A 10,251-nucleotide genomic window follows, 5' to 3' on the forward strand; every position below is an offset into this window, starting at 1 on the left:
TTTCTTTTAGCGGTATTGTTCTCGTTATGGCCACTATTTTTATAGAAGTCCAAGAACCTGGGTTCAAATAATGATTCTGTCACTTAAGATTTGCTTCACTTGCAACAAGGTTTTTTGTGTGATCCTCGGTTTCCTCATCTGGGAAATGAGGTGTTGGGCTAGATGGCCTAGGTGGCTGGCATGATTGATAGACCTCAGAGTGGCAGGCGTGACATCCCGAAACTGAGTTCAAATCTTCCCTCCAACATATATTAGCTATATGATCTGGGTCAAGTCACAGAACTTCAGTTTCCTCACCTGTAAAATAAAGACACTGGACTGGGTGGGAAAGGATAAGATGGTGCCTAGTAGGTGCCAGGCATTGCTCTAAGCCTTTACAGTTATGACCTCATTTGATTCTTACAGCCACCCTGCAAGGTAGCTGCTCTTATTATCCCTACTTTACAGTTGAGGAAACCGAGGCAAATGGAGATTAAGTGACTTGTCTAACATCACACAACTAGTAAGTGTATGAGGCCAGATTCCTGATTCTAAGCCCAGTGCTCTTCTCACTGCATAGCCTCAAAGGTCTTTTTCAACTCGAACCCTGTGAGCTTATTTGTGATCTTCTTTTTGAGGCTGAATAGCCAGATTTGGGGTGGCACTTACATTTAGACTAAATTATTGTGGTGTTGCTTATTTTCTTCTCTGTACCTGTCCCTCCCCCTGAAATCCCCTCCTTCTCCTTCTCTTTCTTCCTCCTCTTCTTTTTCCTGCCCCTGTCTCCCAGTGCTCCCCAAACTTGTATTCATTCCTTTTTAAAGGGAAGAAAGGTGGGAGGAGATGGCACTGCCACTTTCCTCCCACTGCCATTTTTCCTGTTCGAATTCTTCATTTTAAGGAGTGCTTCTCTGGTAGGGAGAGGGAAAGAGACATAGACTACATTTATGAGGTTGAAAAAAATGATAGGGAGAAAATATTATTAAAGAAAGGAAAATCAGTCCTGAGGAGGCCACTTGGGGGAGGGAGGAAGTAGGGTCCTAGCAAACTCAAGGGGAGCTCATCTAGGCGGAAGGATCAGCCATGCGGAGTGCCATGCTTTAATTTTTCTTTCTAGCTAAATGCTAAATTCTATTGTTCCTTCTTTTTTAGAATGGATGCTTGTCTGTATCCACTGAAGTCCATGCTCTGGGTAAATGCCCTGCTGACCCAATCTCAATTACATCTCTGCCCTATGGGTTTAGGCAGCTACATGGCTCAGTGGATGGATGCAGACCTGAGTTCAAGCCCAGCTTCAGACATTTATTAGCTGTGTGAACCTCGACAAGTCACTCAATCTTTATTTGCCACTGGAGAAGGAAATGGCAAACCACCCCAGGATCTTTGCTAAGAAAACCCCACGGACAGTACGGTCCACAGGGTCATGAAACATGGGGCACAACTGAATAATAGCAAGCAGTGGATTTTGCCCTCCCATCTTTCAGAGATTAGCCTGGCTTTCTGATTAGCAATGGAGGTGCAGGTCTGGGCTGGGCTGGATCTAGAAGGCAGAAGGGCAACGGAGCCTCAACGATCCCATGCTGGTATTAGGACTACCTCTGGGCTGAGGGCTTTGTTCTAGGATAGAACCAAAACTTCTAGATTTCTGGGGCCATTGTGGACCTCATCTAGGGCACACCGAAACTCTTCAGGGCTAAGGTGGTTTTCTGGAGGTATTTCAGACCACAAATAAATGGGGGAAATCCCAAAGAATCTGAAAGGCAGAAGCAATAAGCCTAGGTTAGCACTGACTCACCTTCAGATGCGGGACTGTCATGGTCCCAGTTGTCCACTAAGTAGGTTTGTGTGTGTGTTTGTGCATTATGGAGACAAGAGAGTGTTCAGAATCAGTCAGTGGACATTGATTAAGCACCTGCTGGGTATCAGGCACTGCGCTAAGAGCTGGGGTTACAAGGGAGCCCAAGGCAGTCCCTGCTCTCCTGTTTGAAGGGACAACCACTTTTTAAACCCAGCAAAGCACTTGTCTGAATTTTCAATGGAAGCATTTCAAGTCTTGGCACTTTTCTGCAGTGGGAACCATGGAGACCCCCGGCCTGGCAGAAAGAGTTCTGAGGTGGGATCCCATAACCTTTGAACTATGGCCGTGGCCAAGATTTTGGCCCATTCCCCAAAATGAGACGGTCGTTCTCTAGCTTTCAACCCTATGATCCCATTCTGTCACACTGAAGACTAGCTGAGCTCGAGCTAGCATTTTACATATCCTGTGAGAAACGGTAGAGTTGAACGCAAATGTGGCTGGAGCAGGAGTAGGAAATGGAATCTCAAAGCAATTTTTCAAGGCAAATTCATTTGTGGAGAGTCCAGAGCTCCCGGGCTGGGGAGGGCGCTATGCCCCTCCGCTGCAGAGGGAGGAGCTCACCTGGAGCGTGGAAGGAAGGAAACACATATCGCTCTCTTTATTCTTGCCAACTAAGGGCTGGGGAAGGAGCAACCGATGGAAGGGGAGGCGAACAAGCATTTATATATAACCTACTGTGTGCCAGGAGCTATAGGAAAGTACTTCTAGATAGGACTTCATATGATCCTCATAGCAACCCTGGGAGCTAGGGACTGTGATTATTCCCGTTTTGCAATGGAGGAAACTGAGCAAACAGAGGTTTAAATGACTCCTAGGGGATCATAGCTAGTAAATGTCTGAGGTCAGATTTGAATTTGGGTCTTCCCGACTCCACTAGTCACTGACTCCCTCCACTAGGCCATGTAGCTATCCAGAAGGACTTTAGGTGTTCCCTAAATTCTGGCACCCTGGGTCAAAGTTCTGACTGCCCTGCCCTAGTTACATCTCTGCTCAGGGCTACCCTCTATCCCAGGCTCAAGGAAGGTTACGCAGTCATAGTCTTGGTGAAAGCAGGAAGTGCTTAGGGAATGGAGAACCTTGCCAGATATTTTCTCTTTACTAAAATATGACAGAACCAACGACTCTCTTTAGTAGCTCATGTGGGGCTTCACATCGTGCCCAACATTTTCCTCCCCACTGTCCTGGAGGCAGGCAGGGCAGGGACTGTTACCTACACCCATTTACACGGAAGAAACCGAGGCTCACAGTTGGAACTACTTGTCCACAGCTAGCAAGGTGAGATTCCTTTTCCTTCACACCTGCCATCTCTGAATTAATGAAGAGTTTTGAGGATTTGTGAGGACCTGTAAAGCACGCCCCCCCCTTCTGACTGGTTTTGTTGGGCTCACTCCCTCGGGGCTTTGCCACATACTGTGTCTGTGATGTGGAACAATTTCCCTTTTTTCTGGATGTGTCTAGAACGAGGGGCTTGGACTTAATAATAGTAATAGGTAATGTTTATATAGCCCTTCAAAAAGGGTTTGCAGAGTTTATTACTGATATGATCTCATTTGGTCCCAGGGACAATTTTGTGAGGCAGGCACTATTATTCTCTGGTAGAGGTTAAGTGACTTTCCCAGGGTCACACATCTAGAAAGTGTCTGAGACTGGGCTTGGTCTTCTTGGCCTGAACAAGCGCTCCCTCGCTGCCGCTCGGAGTTCTCCTCTAGCTCTAAGGCTTCGACATAACGAAGCTTGGTGGAAAATCAGAGTCCAAACGTGGGTGGGGTCATGGCACTTTGTTTTGGGTCCCCAGATTTGGGGGTTTGTGTGTGAGTGATATATTTCTCTCCAGAGTCCAACCTTTCTTGCCCCCACCTCCCTCTCCTTTAGGAGTTTCCAAATGAGCCCGAGCCCGATCAGGGAGACTGTCCTCTGCAGCGGCCACCTCACTCCTTGCCCCTTGGTCAGAATTCTGAGTTCCGGTTCCAGTTAAAGCCGATTTCTGAGCCCAAGAAATCAGTGTGTCCTCAGTCCCATGTGGGCCAAACAAAGGAAAAAGAGGAGGGAACCGACTCTCTGTGTGTCGGGATTCTTGTGTGAGTGAGCAGATGAGGAAAGCCTCCTGAATTCCCGGCGGTCCTGGTGGTCTTCCCATCCCGGACGATGGATAGCGTGTGGACAGTGAAACCAAGCCGCTTCTGGGAGCCCAGCGACTCGAGGCATATGAATGAGCTGGCTGAGCAGGGCTCGTGACCCATGATACGAGAGGACGGAAGCCTGGTTGAGAGAGAGCTACTCAGTGGCATGGGTGGGGGTGGGGGGGGGAAGTTTCCTTATTTTCATCAGCTAATAATCAAAACAGTTTGACACTGGCCAGGGAGAGCCAGAAAACGTGGAAGCAATTATTGAGTTAAGCCAAATATCCCCAAATGCTATGTTATCTGCTCTTTGGATTGTTAAGGTGAAAGCCTTTTTGGAGATCCCATTCTGAGCTTCTCCTGAAATGACCAGGAAAAGGAAGAAGACCCGAGAGTGGCAGAGCAACGGGCAAAGACCAGAAAAAAAGAATCCCTCGGAAGACACTCATGGAAACTTGGGTGAATGGACTTTCCACGCACACACAGCCATGGAGGGCTCAGGCTTCAGTTCCACCGCCGCCTGGCTTTATTTCTGGCTCAAAGCGCCAGGCCTATGACACAGAGTTCAGCCATTTGGAGACGGAGGAAGCCCACAGGGTGAGCAAGGAGTGGAGCCCTCGAGGGGTCCTTTATTCATTCAGCCTCGGGGTCTCTTCCAGTGTTTGCATTTCAGCCCAATGATCCCGCCCAGGCTAAGGACAGAACCCTCCATCCGCTTCTTCCTGGACCCTCACCTGGAGCTAGCTCCCAATGGTGGACCCAAAAGGTGGACCAATACCAGCACCAATAATAATGAGAGTGATAGATAGCACCTGGAAATTTGCAGAGCATGTTCAATCCTCAACAGCCCCCAAAGGAATGTGCTATTTTCTGTGTTTTATTGATGAGAAAACTGAGGCAAATGATTTTGCTGAGGGTCCCCCAGCTAGTAAAGGTTTGAGGCAGGATTTGAATCCAGAATGCCCAGTTGAACACTAGTCGCTGTGCCATCTAGATGCTTTCGTAAGTGGTCCATAATGCTTGAAGGGCCTGCAAGAAGGCAAAGGAACCTTCTACTTGCCAGTAGGTAAGGGCATGGCCTCGATCTGGTTCTGGGAAACGAGAGGGCTTCCAGAAGGAAGGCAGGAAGGGCTGGCTAAGCAGGGCTGGTGTTTTGTGTTCACAGTCGAATCTAGGATGGAACTAGGACAAACTCAAAAGACTAGAGAAGTAGCCTTTATTAAGCCCCTGCATGTGTGAGGGCCAGGCTTGGACCTGGGGGCAGAAGAAGGGCAAAAACCAGGACTCAGCCTCAAGGAGCACATGTTCTCAGGAGGGGGACAAGAGGACCCGAATTCAACTCACAATAAGAGAGCCTACAGAGCAGATGGAAGACCATCTTCAAGGAGGAGCCTGGGAGGACCAAGAAAGCCATTTATCATTCTTTCTCAAGTTCTTGCCTCAACTTGTAAAAAGACTCATCTGTTTTGCTTTCTTAAATGGGAACAGCTCAGGAGCAGCTAGATGGCTCAGTGATAGAGAGCCAGGCCTGGAGTTCAGAGAACCTGAGTTCAAATCTAACCTCAGATATTTCCTAGCTGGGCAAGCCATTTAACTCCAATTGCCTAGCCTTTGCCTTCTGACTTAGAGCTGTAACTGAGACAAAAAGTAGGAGTTAAAAAAAAAAAAAAGGGAATAGCTCAACTCTGTAAGGTTGGCCATCAAATTTCAGTGGAAAGTACTCTGAGTTTGGAGTGGGAGGACATGGGTTCGAATCCAGATTTTGTCATTTATGCCTGGTGAGTCCTTGGGAAAGTCAATGTGCCTCATCTATTTCCAAGTTGGGTCTATGAATTTGCATTTTCCAAAACTGAGAGAAAAAGACTTAAAAAACAACTACCAGAGGATAAAAGTGCTTTGCTTTATGTATATTTACTTTATTTGAACTTAAGTGGGGACATGATGTATGTATCCAGTCCAGTTCAATGGAAGCTCCTTGAGGGCAGAGCCTTTTTCATTTTTCATTTGTTTTCTTTGTGAAGGAATGAACAGTAGACAAAGGCAAAATGGAATCACTGGGGCTATTTTTTAATGTAACCACTAGACCTGGGTTCTAATCTCGGCTTGCCACTTTCTCGTGTGACCCTGGAGAAATAGTTGGATTTTTCTTGGCCTCAGTTTTTTCATGTTTATAATGAAAGGACTGTAACAGGAGTTCTTGCTTGAAGGACCATCCATCCCCTGTTTGGAAAAAAAAAACCAACCCGACAACATTTATTTTGTACATTCAAGATACTATTTTGTGAAGACGTCCATAGGCTTCACCAGACTGCCAAAGAGGTCCCAACCGCCTGGAAAGATTAATAACCCTTGGCCCAGCTGATCCCTTAAAGTGCCTCTGATGGTTCTTTGATTCAAAGGCAGGCAGGGAGAGTGCATTAAGTCAGCCTTGGAGTTATGATGACCTGGGTTCAAGTCATGACTGTGACTCATACTACATGGGCGACCTTGGACAAATCATGCCACTTCAGTTAATTCTCAGTGTCTCAGAGAACTCTCTGAAACTGTGAGTGACACGCATTCCTGGTGGACAGTTCCTTACATCTACCTCCCTGCACACTTATCTCAAGCACAGGCAACCAGATTGACGGGGTCATCCTGAATCAATAATTCTAGTGAAAATCAATTGTAAGTTCAGCTAGATGGTGTAGCGGTTAGAGACAAAGACCTGGAGTTGGGAAGAACAAGTTCTAATCTGGCCTCAGATACTTCCTACCAGTGTGTAAGCAGAGTACGTTCCTTACTTCTGTGTGCCTCCATTTCTTCTGGGGATAATAATAGCATTTACATGATGCCTGGGGTTGTCGTGGGGGAATCAAATGAGATGATATTATAAATAAAGCATTGCCAACCTTAGAGTACCACATAAATGCCAGTTATTACTGTTGTCTGTCTGTTGAACCAGAATGTCAAGATCCTGGAGGCATTTCCCCCTTTGCCACGGTTCAGCCTCGTCGTCTTGTTTTTAAACCTTGGTATTTGCTGTGCATAGATGAGAATTTTTGGGAACCAATAGCAAAGTATGCTGCTGCTAATTTAATATGACATGCCGCAGATGTGAGGAACATCAGGCCTTGCATATTTTCCCCGCTCCCCGGGGACTCGCACAGAACCTTCAAAGCCATGTGGGAAAGGCTCTTGCTGTATTTTACTGTCAGGAAGGATTAGATCCCAGGTGGTTGTTCCGAGCTTCACGTTCCTCTCCATCTACTGGACAGTGTCTGGATGACAGAAATCCATTTGTACTTGGACATAAGCTTCTTGCTTCATTATCTTATAGATTGACACGGGTCGAGGGCCGAATGGGAAATTGTTGAAAAGCTCCTGATGAGTGAGTTGGAAGGATTTCCATGAGAAACGCTAAGCATCTTACTGAAGACACTTGCCTTTCTGAAGGCAGCAATTTTGCCTTGACAGATTGACCAGCCTTGGTTTCCCTCCTCCTTCTTCTTCTTTCTTCTTCCTCTTCCTCCCTCTTCTTCCTCTTCCTCTTCATCCTCCTCCTCCTTTTTCTTCTTTTTTTTCTTTCTTTTGATGGATTGATTTTAAAGACCCAGGTTTCGGCAGTGGCCAGAAGTAAATTTCTATGGCCAAGATGTTCAGATGTGGCCATCTGTTCTCTTAGGTACTGGCTTTGCCAAGTAATCCAATCCTTTGGCGCCAGATGGTTTGTCATGCTCTTGGTTGGAGAATGACTTTGGAAGAGATCTGGGAAAGAGCTACAACAGATACATACCATGCTTGATACTCTGCCACTCAGGGAAATCTTCGTCAACATTAATAGTCATCCTAGTGATGATTGGAATTTACTAATTAACAATAGCAAGGGGGTAGTTCTTTCTGAAAATTCTATCAGACTAACTGAAATGGGAGAAACCCCAGATTTTCCGGTAACTAAAACCGGAGTCCCAGCATGGCATAGGGGATGCACTGACGTCCCATTGCCTGCCTCCATGTCCTCATTCCATGCCTAGAGTCTCTTCTCTCTTCATCTCTACCTTTTATTCTAAGATATTGTCCTCTAAGGCTTGGCTGGGGTCTCATGGCAGGAGCAGAGTGTTTATAATCATCGTTAGCCTTCTTTCTTACTTTATCTATTTACATGCTATATCTGACCTCCCTGTAGAAGACAGACAGCCTTGACTTGACTCCTTTGATCACTACAAGGATCCAAGACAATTCCAAAGGACTCATGATGAAAAAATTCTCTCTACCTCCCGAGAGAGAACTGATGAATTCTGAGTGCAAATTGAAGTTGAATTTTCTCACTTTATTATTATTTTTTGCAATATGCTAATATGGAAATCTGTTTTGCATGATTTCACATGTATAATTGAGATCACATTGCATGCCTTCCCACTGGGTAGGGAGGGAGCAAAAGAAAGGGAGAGAATCTGGAACTCAAAATTTAAATAGAAAAGAATGTTCAAAGTAAATAATAAAATTGAAAAAGAAGACAGTGTTTGTTTCTAATAATGATGTTGAAGATATTTGACACCACCTTAGTGCTTTACCCATTTTTTTTGGACTAGGTCTGAGATTTCATTGGGATCTTGAACCATGTACAACTGAGGAAACTTCCTCTGCCAGTGTAGGTTGGCATCCTGCCTGGACCACTGAGAAGTTAAGAGACTTATCCAAGGTCCCACAGCCAGTAAGTATGTGTTCGCTACATGATTTGCATTCAGAGCCTCATGACTCCAAGGCTAGCTCTCTGTCTACACAGTAGGTGCTTAACAAATGCTGCCAATTTCCTACTTCTCTCTGTCCTTGGGATTCAATCACATGGCCAGAAGCATCAGTTTATGGACTCATTTTGGATGCCCTGTTCATTTATGGACCATGGCGATGCTAAGTCAGGCCCTCCCTCCTGAGCAGTTTTTTTCAATTTTCCAAGAACTGAATAGCCCCAAAGCACCTCATGCTTGCCTGTCTCAATCCAAGTCCATGTACAGTTCCTTGGAACAGGGTGAAGGGTGACCAAAACTCCTGGTCAAGAAATAATCGAACCAGGCCAGGAGGTTGGACCAAACTGACTAGATGGGGATGGATGATGAGGAAGAGGAAGGGATGGACACGGACACTGGCAAGAAGCTGCAAGGCACTGTGCTAGCCAGCTACTGCTATCTAAGTGGCTGATTGATGGCCATCAGAGAAGGGCTGGCTTATGGGGATGTGCCTCTGGGGGTAAAGAGCCCTCCTCGTGGTCTCCAAGGATTGCATCACAGCACACACCAAGAGCAGGTACTGTGTCAGCCCATCTCCTTCCCTTCTTCCTGGAGACCACAAGCTCGCATCAGCCATGAGGAAAGCCTACACCTCTCCATCTCCAGTGAGCTGAGCCAGACCTCCTGTGTTCTTGTGATGTGCTGGAGGGGGTACCGCCTATGACTGCCGGGCTGATTTTAGATTGTTCCGGATGTATTCAAAGTTTTCAGAAGAGCAGGGCCATGGAGAGAAAATCAGGCTTAATTCATTTAAGTCTGTGATTCTGAAGAACTGGCTTCCTTTTGGGGTAGATGGCCTTCTTTTCTATGTCCAGGAAACCCCCTCTAGCTCAAGCAGCACTCCCTCCATTGGCTGGCTGCATCCCTGCATGGGATCTGACATCCTGGGCACATGGTGCCAGCCGATCCTCTGACCACCAAGCCAGGCCATCTTGTACATCGACTCCAGCAGATCATCGAACCTGAGATACGTAAAAAAGGGGGCAAATGAAATGATCTCCATGAGGCTTCCAAGAATGGACGTCATGAACTGGAGTACCTGTTGAGCCCCAAGCTGGCCAATGTTCCCAGCAGCCAGACGGAAGCCATAAGCATCATGGAATACTGACAAGCTCCTTTCTCCATGGGTCCAAGAATTGCAGGGTTCCCCCATCCTCTTCCCTCTCTCCCCACCCCCAGCTCCCTGCCATTGCTTATTGCTCAGGTGAAGGGACAAGGCTGAGTGCTAGAGACGCAACTCTACACCATCCCAAACAGTTAGACACACCTGAACCCCAAGAGCCAGGCTGAGATCCCCGTCCCCCAGCATTGAAAATTGATACTCCACTTTATCCTGCACTAATTTTTTTTATTATGAATTATATCTAATTTGGGGATCAATATTTGGAACCCAATTTGGACCCAGCTGCATAGGCCTTAGTGGTAGAGTTTGTAAGAGTTTAGTTTCCCTGTTTCTCTGGGCTGCAGCCTGACCACAAAGACTCAAAATCTATAGGTTTTGGGAAGGGAGGAGGGGGAAAGGGAACAC

General features: G+C 46.5%; 1 pseudogene; it reads left to right on the forward strand.

Moving 5' to 3' along the window:
- The first annotated feature begins 8,838 nt into the window (after nucleotides 1-8,838).
- Nucleotides 8,839-9,831, forward strand: LOC123251758 (annotated as a pseudogene).
- The last annotated feature ends 420 nt before the right edge of the window (nucleotides 9,832-10,251 follow it).

Source organism: Gracilinanus agilis, chromosome 6 (genome assembly GCF_016433145.1).
Source record: "Gracilinanus agilis isolate LMUSP501 chromosome 6, AgileGrace, whole genome shotgun sequence".
Classification (NCBI taxonomy): Eukaryota; Metazoa; Chordata; class Mammalia; order Didelphimorphia; family Didelphidae; genus Gracilinanus; species Gracilinanus agilis.